Source organism: Vulpes vulpes, chromosome 12 (assembly GCF_048418805.1).
Source record: "Vulpes vulpes isolate BD-2025 chromosome 12, VulVul3, whole genome shotgun sequence".
Taxonomy (NCBI): domain Eukaryota; kingdom Metazoa; phylum Chordata; class Mammalia; order Carnivora; family Canidae; genus Vulpes; species Vulpes vulpes.
Window position 1 is genome coordinate 114,993,232 of NC_132791.1, and position 14,444 is coordinate 115,007,675.

A 14,444-nucleotide genomic window follows, 5' to 3' on the forward strand; every position below is an offset into this window, starting at 1 on the left:
CTGAAGAAGAGAGAGATGCCCGGGGTCTCAAAACTGGCCTCCTGCCTGTTAGGCTACTCATCGCCTCGTAGCCCTTGAGTCGGGTCTTCTCATATGAGTCAATCCCCACAGTCATTAGGGCATCACCCACATTTCCTAACTTCCCCTGTTTCTGGGCCTGCCCCCCATCCATCACCAGCTCTGCCCCAAGCCATGTTCCCCACCGCCACCCCCACCCCATGACATCCCAGTAGTAAGCAGAAAAGCACTTGTGTGTCTGGCTTTTTTTTTTTTTTTTTTTTTCAGTCTCTGGGGCTGTCCTTACCTCTATTCAAATTCTGGGTTTGGAAACAAAGACGGAAGACCTCATCTCCCCTATCACCCCCTTTGCCCTAATGAGCTTCCTCCTGTAGTTGAACCATGGACCAAATTGGATTTTTCTTTTAAGATAAAGAATCTGAAGTCTCACTCCACCCTGTGAGCCCCCCGTCTCCAGCCCTTTGGATTTTACCCAAACAACTTAAGATCCAGAACAAAACTGGAGTTTCCCAGAAAAGGCTTTCTCAGCTGCTGACAGCTCTGCTCTGTGGTTCTCCCTCTGGCCTCTGGACTCCCACAATAACAATTATTATAGCACCTCCCATTGATTGTATCCTTACGATGTCCAAGTGCTGTGCCAAGCACTTTGCATGTATCATCTTAGTTAATTCTCATGGCAACTGTCCAAAATAGGTTCTATTCTTAACTTCTTTTTTACTGACTAGGAAACAGAGGCTTACAGGGGTTAAGTAATGTACCCAAGGTCACACGAGGAGGGAAGCCAGCAGGGACTCAAACACAGGTCTGACTGACCACAGAGCCCTTGCTTGTAACCACAACAGTATGTGCCTGCCAGGAGCCCATGCTTTCCACCAGCCCCCTTCAGGCACACATTCTGTGCTATCTTGTCCTATAATCTAACGGTTTCATGTGTGGTAGTCTTGTACCCCAGCCAGGCTGTCAGTTCGCTCAAACAGACTGGCCCCCATGCTGGGAACACAGAGTGCAGTCCCTTAAACCAGCCAGGCATAGAAGCATCCATTCTTTGTAAATGTAAAGGCCCTCAGAGGAAGAGCTCTAACAAGCCTAATTACCCTGACTACGACCAAACAGCCCTCATTGTCGGAACATTCTTTATGTCTAATCTCAAGCCCTCTGCCCCACCATAAACCAATTTCCTTTCCTTTCTGATCTGCAGCCCTACGAGAGCAGTTGCGAGTAGTGTGGTTCAAAGCAAGGGCTTCGGGATCTCAATCCTGGAGCTTGGCCACTCCCGAGCTGTGTGATTCAGTGAGCCTGTTCCTCCATCTGTAAAATGGGCATATAGACACTTACCCCACTGGGTTGTTTTGAAAATTAAACGGAGGATTGTATACAAAACACTTTGCAATATGTTTGGCACATAGTGAAGGCCCAGTAAATGGTGGCTGTTATTACTTAATACTGTTTTTTCTCTCCCATGGTATCAAATATTAAATCCCTGTGTGGCCTGCACATGACCCTCTCCTCCCTTGGCTCACCCTCCAGACACACATATACACATATACATTCAAGAACACCTTTTCTCTGTATTCTCTTTTTTATGGTCTTCCGGTTTTATATCACTGGGGACCTCTCAACCTGGGAGGTGGGCTGCCAGACATCGGGAGGCATTTCCCCTTTGCTTTTTGGTCTTAGAGTGCCTCAGTTTGGTGGGAAGAGAAATGCCATGTCGTCTCCCAATCTGTGATGGAGAAAACAGGTGCTGAAAGGGTCCTGTAGAACTTTGAAAGGGAAACTAAACCAATCACTGTATCCAGAGAGGAGAAGAATGTAATAAGGAGCTTGTCTTTGCAACAGTAGAAAGATTTGTCTTTCCGTTTCTGTCTGTGGCTGGCATTTGCCTTGGGTTACAGTATGGTTCTCAGTTACTGGGCCGCTGCAGATAGGGCTGGCCACCTGCGAGTTGAGTCTGAAGAGGAACTGGGAATGTGGCGGGGTGCTTGCTCTACCTTGCCTCTCAAGGCCGCAAAGCGTGTCACTTCACTGCCCAAGCAGAAGTGCAAATTAGCTTTACAGCATCACGCAATTACTCAGTTACATAAATCTAAGGGTGTGGTGGGAAAGTGGACCGGAGAGGCAGCGGGCCAGGGTAGAGAATGGTAAGGAAAGAGGCCTGGGTGAGCAGCCGTTCTCTCCAGGCAGAAAACCTGGCAGAGGAGAAGTTTAAAGGGAGTTGGGCTGAATCAGTGACTTTCAGGAAAGGAAAAGGAAGCTTGAATGATCAGAGCTGCAAGAGAAGGTGCATCTTACACCAATTCCAGGCCCACAACTCTAGAGGTCCTGAATATAACTGTCTTCTTCTCCATGCTAGTTCTTCCAGGAGGCCTTTCCTCCTTTACCTGGATGCTCACTGGTCCATCCATCCATCTATCCATCTATCCCTTCATCCATCCATCCACCCATCCATCCATCCATTCATCTATCCTTTGTCCATCCATCTATCCATCCATCCATCCATCCATCCATCCATTCATCTATCCATTCATCCATCCATCCATCTATTCATCTATCCATTCGTCCATCCATCCATCCATCTATTCATCTATCCATTTTCTATTCATCCATCCATCCATCCATCCATCCATCCATCCATCCAGTTGTCCATCCATTCATGTAGAGTCAGGACTACTGTGCTAGATGCTATGGTTACAGCAGTGGGATAAGGCAGATGCAGCAATTCCTTATCCTGGGACGGAGCCGACAGCTGCAAGGGGAATGGGCTTTAACAACATGTGTGAAAACAAATATTTAAGTTACAATTGTTGTAGCTGGTACTATGGAGAATTAGAGGGGATCTGAGCCTAGACCAGGAGGCCTGGGAAGGCAGAGATGTCTAGACTGACTTAAAGAGTGAATCAGGATGGGTCAGCAGGGATGAGGTTCCAGGCAGAGGGAACAGCTTGTGTATGGGACCTGAGTGTGATGGGCTCCCTGGAAACTTCGCCAAGTACCAGGAGTAATGAGGATGGAGAACAGCTCCGAGTAATACAGGAGAGTTTGGCAGAGGCCAGGTGATGCAGGCAGTGCCAGGATGTGGGCTTTGTTTTCCTAAGAGCAGTGGGCAGTCACTGTATTCTGTAAGACAGTGACATGATCAGATGTGCATTTTAAAAAGAGAGTTTGGAAGGGGATTGCAGTTGTCCAGATGAGTGATAACGGTGGCTTGCTCGACAGTGGTGGCAGCAGGAATGTGTCAGACTTCAGCTGTGATTTGGAAGTAGAATTTGGAAATAGAGTTCGATATTTCTTTGTATTCGGAGGTGAGGGAGAAAAAGGATCGAGGACAACTTCCTGGATTTGGCTTGGGTGGTTGGGTGGCAACGTGAACTGAGATTGGGAAATTGAGGGAGGAGCCCTCAGATTACTTTTTTGGTAGCTCTGCACCCTCTGTCCTTTGTTGTAATGATTTCACAGCATTTGTGTTTGAACCAAAGATACAAAAGAACTGACGCCAGCTATTAGTGGCACTGCTTAGATTAGAAGTCTAGCATTCTGGGCAGCCTGGGTGGCTCAGCGGTTTAAGTGCCTGCCTTCTGCCCAGGGAGTGATCCTGGAATCCCAGGATCGAGTCCCACATCGGGCTCCCTGCATGGATCCTGCTTCCCCTCTGCCTGTGTCTCTGCCTCTCTCTTTCTCTCTCTCTCTCTCTCTCTGTCTATCATGAATACATAAATAAAATCTTAAAAAAAAAAAAAAAAGAAGTCTAGCATTCTGAAGCTGGGCTTGGCCTCCTTCTGTGACCCACATGGGGTTTCTATTTCATTGCTGGGGACAGGGTGGACTGGATCTGGGCCATCTTTGTGACCACCTCGAGCTCTTGAGCCTTGTACACAGAGGATGCTCAAAAATGAGGTCTTCTATAGCCTGTGTATCTGGTACTCTGCCGTGGGGAAGAGGATCTGAGGCACAGGTCCCTGCCCTCAAGAATCTTATTGGTGTGTGGTCTATGGAGAAATAGGGCCCTCCAGGTAATAGGCTGGGCCTCCTCATCAAAACAGAAGACCTTAGGCCATTTGTACATGCCAGTAGTACTCCCCACCCGTGGAAAACCACAAGAAGCACAGAGTATAGTATAGATCATAGCAGACACATGTGTGTCCCTGAGGGCATCCCGTCTCCTCATGCCCCAATGATTCCATCACCAGGGCATGCACTCCGAGACCTTAGAGAAGAGGGGGCCTTGTCTCTACTCTGTGGAACCACACCCTCAGCTCCAGCAGAGATCTGAGTATGCTTGCAGCAAGAAGAGGGAGCCAGGCAGAGTTGTGTGCCTTGCATTTATTATATTTTTCATGGCTAAATATTCTTTCTTTTATGGAAAACCCTGAGGAAAATTAATTACTTAAAAAAATTGGTTGGATTTTTAAGCCTAGCTCCTTACTGCTCTTACAAAGTGCATGAACACATTATGGCTTGGGATGAGAAGTCCTGCTAGCTCATCAGGAAGCTGAGTGTGAGAAGGTTGGGCCTGGACAAAGGCCATTTCAGACCAGAGTTATCAGCTTTGCCTGTCACTATTGCTGTTGGGTAGCATCTCCATGTACTCCGGCTCCCATCTGGCCGATGGTATCATCAGGGCTTTGACAGGATGGCCTAGGAAGGGCCTAGGGTTACCCGGGGTGGGGTGGAGGGGCAGGTCCCAGTAGGGGTCAAAGGTGGGGATCATATCTCTTCATTATCTGATGGAAAAGGGGACACCCTTTCTTCGAAACCAGAAACTCAGAACCACCATCACTGTCATGACTTCTTGTTTCTAAGATTTATTTTTACATTTCTGAACAAATGGAAAGATAGCATGCTTATTGATGGGAAAACAGTATGATAATATGTACGTTTAGTGCATTAGCAATTCATATCCCAACAGAGCTTTAGATTGTTTTAATAGATTCCGTTTTTTTCCAAGTGATTTAGGTAGCAAAATTGAGTAGAAAATTGAGCACTCTTCTGGGGCACCTGGCTGGCTCAGTTGGTTAAGGGTCTGACTCTTGATATCAGCTCGGGTCTTCTTCTTCTTCTTCTTCTTCTTCTTCTTCTTCTTCTTCTTCTTCTTCTTCTTCTTCTTCTTCTTCTTCTTCTTCTTCTTCTTCTTTTTTTTAAAGTAACTCCACATACCCTGTGTGGAGCCCAACATGAGACTTGAACTCACAACCCTGAGATCGGGACCTCAGCCGAGATCAAGAGTTGGACACTTTGACTGAGCCACCCAGCCACCTCATCAACTTAGGTTCTTAATCACAGGGTCATGAGTTCAGGACCCAAGTTGGGCTCTATGTGGGGGATGGAGCCCACTTTAAAAAAGCAAAAGAAAATAGAGCACCCCCCCCCCGTATCATCTATCCCTTGCCCCAGCATACACGCAGCTTCCTGCATTATCAATGTCCCCCACGAGAAAAAAATGAGGATATTTTATTATATAAAAAGCATCCCAAGAAATAGGATTTCATAAACACTGGTAGGTGAACAAATACAACTTTAAAAGCAAATACAAAGTAAAGAGGCTTTTGTGACAATCATGACCCTGTCCTGACACATCATTATCATCAGTCTATAGTTCACGTTATGGCTTATGCTTTGTGTCATACATTCCATGGGTTTTGACAAATGCATAATAACATGTATCCACCATTACAGTATTAAACGAGTATTTCCACTACCTTAAACTCACCTATCATCCCATGCCATATATATTTTTAAAATGCATATAATGGCCTTAGGCTAGAGAGAAAATAAAACCTGATTGATATTCATTCTAAATGCTCTTTTGAGGGATCCCTGGGTGGCGCAGCGGTTTGGCTCCTGCCTTTGGCCCAGGGCGTGATCCTGGAGACCTGGGATCGAATCCCACATCGGGTTCCCGGTGCATGGAGCCTGCTTCTCCCTCTGCCTGTGTCTCTGCCTCTCTCTCTCTCTCTCTCTCTCTCTGTGACTATCATAAATAAAAAAAAAATGCTCTTTTGAGCTTTTGTGGCTTTTATGAAGTTAACACTTTATGCTATTTCCTATTCTGTTTTTCTCAGCATTACTTCATACGAGGATATTCATATATTGACTTGGGTCACATGCTATTTCTAATAGTTCTAGAACATGCCATGGTCTAAACAGTTGATAGCTCACTCTAGTCATTTGTTATTATTTTTATACTATATTATCTTGCAGAATAGATTTAGAAGTAGATCAGAATATGATTCATATATGCATCGATATAATATGAATAATAACAATGCATTTTGCAAAGGTTGGCTCACTGGACATAAACTTGAAGTCTGGCCTCTAGCCAGGGTCCTATCTAGCAGCCCCTGAGACAGAGTGTTCCGTTTCTCTTTTCATGTCTGTGAAGGGAAAAGACCCCAGAATGTCCAGAGGGGACTTAATTACACACAAGCTGCAACTTGGATAGAAAGTTCTATCCAATGCACAATACAAATCTCCTTGAATTTAAGCTTTCCACTTTGTTCTCAGAAGGGTGGATAGTTTTTCTTGCCTGTATAGGGTGTCCCTGTGCAAATCAGGAGAGTGTGATGCGTAACAGGAATCATGAATCATTTCCATATGTTAGTATTCTGCTGAACAATGTCCTGGGCTTTTTGTGAATTCTCATGAAATCCCAAGCAACCCTCTGAGGTAGGTACTACTATGATTTCCATTTTACAAATGAGAAGAGAGTCCACTCGACCCCAGCTTATAAAAATTATTCCTTATTATATTTGTTTCCTATTTGGAATTTCAAAGTACTTCCCTCCCCCCCCAGACCAATACCCTACTGATTAAAAATGAAGCAATGAAAAGCTGCGTGCATGACTGTGCACGGGTTGCTTGCTGGGAGCCTGGGGTCTCTGGGTTCATCTGCTTACTTAATTCTTCTAATACCTCTGGGAGGCAGTTATTATTACTCATTTAATAGGGGAGGAAATTGAAACTCAGAGAAGTGAAGACACTTGCCCAAGGTCATGCCAGAAAGGAGTGGGGCCAGACCTACAGCCCAAGTCTAACTCCAAGGTCTTGGGCTTTGGGCTCTGCCTCCTGTCCCTTCTAAATGTCTCTGTGTCTGTATCAGCTACACAGTTCTTAGGTGTTTGTTTGTTTTAACTATTTTCTGCCTCCTAGAAGCTGGGAGGCCTGAAAGCCCCTCTCTGTCCTTGTGGCTGGCTCCCATGGTCTTGAAGAGTCAGAGAAGACCAGAGCAGCTTTTAATTAATTAATTAATTAATTAATTAATTAATTTTAATTTTTTAATTTTTTTAATTAATTTTTATTGGTGTTCAATTTACCAACATACAGAAAAACACCCAGTCAGAGCAGCTTTTAAACCCAAGACCCTGGGTGAGGTTGAGGTGAGAGGGGCCGGGCCATCAGGGTGAGGGCAGAGGGGAAGGATCTGGCTCTCACAGCCCAAGAGGAACTTCTCTATCTTCTCTATCACTTCCTGCAAATAACAGAAGTAGACATGCAGAAGGACTTGTGGCAACAGAGGAGGACAGAGAACCAAAACTGTCCCCCCTGGCAGCCAGTGGGTTTGCAGTTTGAGCCTGTCCCAGTCCCCTAGATTGGGGGTGTGTGAGTGTAATCCCAGCTTTAGTGTTTGTGGGGTCTGAACCTGAAATCTCGGCCCTACCATCTACTGGCTGTGTGCAACTGGGCCAATACTGGGCTTGCTCGCATGTAGTATGCTCCCTCCTGTATAAAATAGGGATATTAATTTTTACAACAGCGTCTGTAGCAGCGCCAGCATGTAAGGTGGTGTGCCAGGAGCCCAGTGCCTACCCCAAATGGAGTCCAGTAGAGCTTTTTACTCTCCCCTTCCTTTGCTGCCTTCCTTGTCCTCTGGTCCTGGAGTGAGTGTGGAGTGTCACTTTGTAACCCTCTGGGGTCACCTCTGCTGCTTCCTGTCCCTCAGACCCCCAGCTTGAACCTGCTGCCCAAGTGACACCTGAGCTCCCCTGGAGAAGGACAAGGGAGCCAAGAAACCCAAGCCAAACACTGGCTTCCTGGGCAAGAGCCCTGGCCACTCCCAGCTTTGGCCCAGACCCTCCACCTGGTCCTCCCCTCCCCTTTGTCCCTGCTGTCAACAATGAGTCACAGATCAAAGGACATCCCAGCAGGGATCCTTACCTTGGGTAACTTCAGGGTCGGGAGCTCTGGAAATTGGAAGCAAACCTGTGTGTTCATACTTCTCTGGAATTAGAATCATCGGGGATCCCTTATGTCTCCGGATAGATTTGAGATGGGAGAGTGTGTTCTAGAACCTTTCTTTGAACTTAGCAACTTGCAACTTGAGTGGGAAAAGTCTGGTCCCAACCACAAAAGGGAGTGAACCAGAGATGAAGAATCCACCTCTTCCCTGAGGGAGGGAATTCCTAGGGGAGGGCAGACCTTTGGCTTAGACCCAACAGAACCATTCATAGTCTTTCTATTTGGCTCATTCATTCATTCATTCATTCCATCAGTCAGCATTTACCATTACCTACAATGTGCTTGGCTTTGCACTAATACTGAAGATTAGTGTTCTGATGTCTATAAAGTGTGTTCCTATAGACCAGCCTCATTAGAATCCTTTGGGTTAAAAATATAGACCCCTGCACCTGGGCCACTGAGGGCATTGCCTGGGACTGTGCATTTTAAACAGGCTTCCTGGGCTCATTAAACAAGTTGAGAGCCATTGCTAGATCCTGGCATCTTTCCTAGCCCTTGCCATTGGTACGCCTGAGGTCCCGGCACTGTGCCTGCACTCAAAGAGTGTTGGTTGGCCTGAAAACATGGTCCCAACCTTCCCTCTTCCTTTGTTCCCCTTGCCCTCCTTCCCCTGCCAGCCCTGTGAGGGAGAGGGAGGGAAGAGCTGCCCGCCCTATCCGCCCACCACAGCCTGAGCACCAGGGGTGCAGTCTCAGGCAGATTGTGAACCCCAACGGCAGAGACCCTGTCTCAGCCTGCACTGCTCCGTCCTCGCTGGGCAAAGATCTGATAGTACCAATTAACGTCAACAAGGCTCCCTCGCCGCCCGGGCCTGTCCTGAGGCTTTGCTAATTAATGCCTCCATGGTCCCTTGGGTCCCTGGAATGAGAGGTTTGGGGAGTCCTGGAGAAACTGAATGGTTTCAATCCAAAAGGATCTTTCCTCCCAAGCAAGCATAAGGAGACTGGGACTGGCTTTGGCAGTGGCATGGGAAATGGGATCTAGAACAATATAATTTTTTTTAAAGATTTTATGTATTTATTGATGAGAGACACATACAGACAGGCAGAGACACAGGCAGAAAGAGAAGCAGACTCCACGCAGGGAGCCCAACATGGGACTGGATCCTGGGACTCCAGGATCACACCCTGAGCCAAAGGCAGACACCCAACCACTGAGCCACCCAGGCGGCCCTAACAGCTAACATTTCTTGAGCACTCCACATGGCAGGCACTGGCCCAGAGGCTTTACATGTGGCATCCCACTTAATACCCACTTGTACTCCAGGAGATAGGTACTAAGACATCCCCACTTTTACAGAGGAACACAGTGAGATACAGTGTTCTGTCCAAGGTCAAATAGCTAGTCCAAGGTCACAAGGGGGCTCAACCCCGAGCCATCTGACTCTGAAGTCTGAGCCCCTGCTCTTGCATTCCAGGGCTTCCACACTCACAGCCCTCTGGGTTCCCACCCTAGCCACGGCCTCTTGCCCACAGCCAGGCGTTCACTCTCTGTTGGGTCCCACAGACGGGCTGGCAGAGGGAGATGTCCATACTGCTGTGGCCTTTAGATCCCTCTCCTGGCTGTGACTTTGGACGTGATCATGCACTTCCTATTCCTGCAAAGGGTGCCGCCACAGGGCGGGTGGGGTAGGGCAGGGACAGGTCCTTCCCCTCTTCAGGGCCAAGAACCTATAGGACAATCAACATCCTGTGCCCCCTAGGACAGAGTTGGTCTCCCTGCTGGGGAGACGCCTCCTGCCTCCCAGAAGAGTGTGAGGATGGGTTAAGCAGCTGGGGCATCATATATACAGGGCCAGGGTCTTGCCCCAGGAGCCTGTCTCCAGCGTGACTCTGGGGTAACTTGGAACTGACACCAGATTTCTAGAAACTGGGGGGGGGGGGCGGGGGTGTCTCTGGATAGTTGATGGTGTTGGCCAGCCTCTGTAGGCAAATGCTGCAGCCCCGGGATGGGTCGTACAGCAGGGACAGTAGAGGCAGCCCCAAGTTTGAGCTGTGCCTCTACCACTTTCTAGCCGTGGGACTTTGGGTAAGTGAGCAACCGCTGAGACTTAGAGCCCCGGTTTGTCATCAGTGAAATGGGTGTAATAATTCCTATATCATCAGGTCGTGGTGAGAACTAAATGAAGTGCCACATTCAGTGCCCTGGGCTCCCACTCCACACCCCTGCCTCCTGGTCAGGGCCGGGCATTCACCTCCACAGCCGGGCAGGGGGCAGAGGTGTGAGCAGAGGGGAAAGTCCATGGAGCCGAAGGTCTTGGCTGCACAGGGAGAGCTACCTGGTGAGTGCCGGCCCAGCAGTTTTTCTGTAGGTGTTTGAGCCTCTGGCAACATTGCCCCATATTTATTCATTAGGGACTATGCAGGCCAGTTTGGAGTGACACTCAGAGACCCCAGTGAGAGGCACTGAAATCCAGAAATAATTCCAGGGCATCTCAGGGGCACTCCTGCTCCCCGGTTTCCCCTCCTCCTCGCCCCTCCTCCCCCAGGCAGCCTCCAGCACACCCTCCCACCTCCTCCCCCCACCCTGCCGTCCACATCTGGATTCAACTAGGGAACAACAGGCTTTCTGTGAAGGCCTCCACCTTCTTCTGTGCACCCCCACCCTTCTCCAGTTCAGAACTTTCGTTCTCACGGTGGGGAGGGGAGGAAGGGGTTGGAGAGCTGAGACATCTCTTTTCCCAAACCTCTGGTGTTGCGGTAAAGCCTGCACAAGGCCCCTGTCCCTCCCTGTGGTCCGGATTCTGACCATTCCCTGTTGCTCAGGCTTTGCCAAGGGGCCAGAAGCCCTGGTTCAGAGCTGGGGCTGGCAGTCTGCAGGCACAACGGGGAGACGGGGAGACGCCAAGTCCCTGGGGGGGTGGGGAGGGGGCCTCCACCCCACTCCCTAGGCCAGGGAGCAAGGCCACCCCTCCCCACCAGAGAAGTCCTGCTGGGCTCCTGGAGACCAGACAGTAAATTAGAATGTGGCACTCACAGTTGAAGGCAGCTGTAACTCTCATTAAAGTGACATCAACCCCACCGCAGGAAGATGCTGTAAATCAGGGGAAGGGGGCATTCATCCAGGGAGAACCACAGAAGCAAAGAGAAAACCCCATAAACAGAGGAGACGTGGTGTCTGCAACTAATGGTGGGGCCCTGCCCACGGCCTCCACTGAAATGGGGGTGGGGAGGGGCTCCAGGTTCAGGGAGTGAGGTGGAGGTCTTGAGGCAGGCTCAAATCTAGCCAAGGGCACAGCCAAAGCCCTCCCTCTGTTTTTTTCTCCTCTGCCCTTTCTGCACATTCTCGGGCTGAGGCTGGTGCTGGCAGCAGAGGTGGCTTATGTCCCCTGCAGGGGTGGGGGGGCCACTGTTGGGGACAGATCACTGTTCACGGGCTTTCTCGATGGTAAGAGGAGCAGCTGGCATTGGCTGTTAGACTTATTTCATGGGTTAAAAAAAAAAAGAATTATTTCATGGGAAAGATAAGCTGGTGGCCAAACACCGGGCTTAGAGCTGGCCACCGGGCTTCAAATCCTGACCCAGCGACTTGCTGTAGGTCTTGGGGGGGTGGGCGAGGGTACCTTTGGAAGCCTATGCTTTTCGGCAGAAAAATGCAAACAGTCATCATACCACAGGGGCTTGGTGTAGGTAAACCCGTGGCAGTGTGTGGCTGTCTGAAGGTGCTGTTTGTCGAATGACTAAAAGAATCCACAAATCCCTGTAACCCCAGAGGCTGGTATTTCTTTCAGATCCATTCCCTGCTGCCTGAGTCTGGTTCAGCCAGTAATTTGCTGAGACCCCTTGGGCAAGTTACTAATTTTGTATTGTTGTTGTTTTTCTCCCAAGGCTTTGGGTTTTTTTCCCTGGGATATGAAGTAGTTGTTAAGAGGTTGACTCTGGCTTGGATGGTACTGCGTACAGTAGAAGCATCACGCCTTTGCCCTGGGGTCTGTAGGGCTCAGGCCTCAGGGTCTCTATGAATAATGGGCGTCATTCCAGAACCTTCCTCTGGAATCCTTCTGGACTCCCTCCTCCCCACCCACATGGTACACTCTGCTGGGAGGTCACATTCAACCTCTCTGCTCTATAGACAGGGGAGTGGGGGTGGGGTGGGGGGGTGCTCCATTCTGAGGAAGGATCAAGGCCATCAGGCTCACCTGAAGGTTGAGTGAAGGAGAAAGAGTGGGCTGGGGAATTCCTGCTTGCTCCTCTTTCACGGGCATCAGAATGACCTGGAGGGCCTGTGAAATGACAGAGGGGGTGAGGGGGCTCTTGCCAGAGTTCTGTTTCAGCAGGTCCGAGGTGGGGTCCAAGAAGGGCATTTCTAATCAGTTCTCAGGTGACGCGGACGTTGCTGGCGAGAAGGGTCTTGCCAGAATTCAGGCTCCCTTTCCTGTTACTGCTGCTCAGGTGAATGGGAAGGTGAGGCCAACTCCAAGATGCCACTGCACATGCTTCCGAGTCACCTGGGAGCCTCAGAGGCCAGCATCCACAGGTGCTCACGGAGCTGGCCTGGGTCCTCCCGTGGAACATGTGTTCTGAGCCTTCTGAGAGCTCCCCGGCCGCAGCGCACACTGGGGTTGCAAATTCAACTTCCTGAGGGCCTCGCTCACTCCTTCCCACCAAAAAAAAAGGTTAGTGACAAGGGGGGGTGGGAGGGAGAGAGAAAAAAGCAGGAATTAAATTGGGTGGAATGGTCTAGAAGAGCCGTTTAGTATGATGATAAGTTGAAAGGAAAGGCGGGACAGTCAGGCTCTGGAAACACCCAGAAATGACGCTGGGCTTGGGGAAGGAAGGGGGATTCACGTCTGCAGGGGGCCAGCGGGACGCAGAGCGGGCACAGGCGGCCCTGCTGATTTAAAGGTGCTTCTGGGGCACATCTCACTGCCAGGGAGGGAGGCTGATGGTGGGTGAATGTGGCCGCCCAGACTTCCTGAGGGTCAGGAGCAGGGGTGAGGTGAGGGAGGGCCAGGAGGGTCGCCAGCTTCACCAGCAGGACCCGACTCATCCACATGCAAAGCCTGGCTCATAAGAAGCACCCCAATGCCCCGCACCTGCCATCTCCTTTCTGGGCACCCCTGTACTGTTCTTCAATCTCTTGAAAAAGCCAGGCCTGAGGCCAAACCCCCCTCCAGGGACAGTGTCCAGGGGCTCAGGACCTGCTGCCTGCACACCAACCCCACTTCCCATCCTGCAATTAGTGGCTTCCAGGCCCTCTGGGGGTGCCGTGGCTATGGTGATCCATTTTCCTCACCCCCACGAAATGACACACGGCCTGCAACAGGAAGGGATGAACTTGTGGGGGCACAAGAAAGAATTACTGGAATAGGGGCTGACTTTGAATTTATGGTGTGTGTGCTCACAATGCGACCCTAGTGCTGCAGCTTTCACAGCACTCCACCATTTGCATTACAGTATTTTGTGCTTCCCACAACCCCAAGAGGAAGGCAGAGAGGTTATTAGATCCAATTTAAAAATGACAAATATGGGGCACCTCAGTGGTTGAGTGTCTGCCTTCGGCTCAGGCTGTGATCCCGGGGTCCTGGGATCGAGTCCCAAGAGGAGCCTGCTTCTCCCTCTGCCTATGTGTCTGCCTCTCTCTGTGTGTCTCTCATGAATAAATAAATAAAATCTTTTTAAAAAACGACAAATATGAGGGTACGAGGCACCTGGGTGGCTCAGTCAGTTGAGCATCTGACCCTTGATTTCGGCTCAGGTCATGGTCTTGGGGTCTGGGATAGAGCCCTGTGTCAGGCTCTGCACTCAGTAGGGAGTCTGCTGGTGATTCTCTCCCTCCCTCTGCCTCTGCCCCTCCTTCCTTCAAATCAATCAATCTTTGTTTTTTGGGTTTTTTTTTTTTAAAGATTTATTTATTTGAGAGAGAGAGACAGAGACAGAGATAGTGACAGAGAGCACAAGCAGAAGGAGAGGGAGAAGCAGGCTCCCAGCTGAGCAGGGAGCCCGATGTGGGGATCGATCCCAGGACCCTGAGATCAATAAATAAACCTTTGAAAAAGTAAAAATGAGAAAAATGGGAGTAAAAAGAAATGAAAGAACTTGCCCAAAGCAGCACATCTAAGTAAGAATTGGGCCCCAGCAGGAATGGCCGGCTGCTCATTCCCATTCGGCTTCTCTCCTACAAGGGAATTTAACTCCCTCTTGGAAACTGATGTTAGGCTCGGGGTAGGAAGAGAGAGGCGGGAGGCTGTAGTC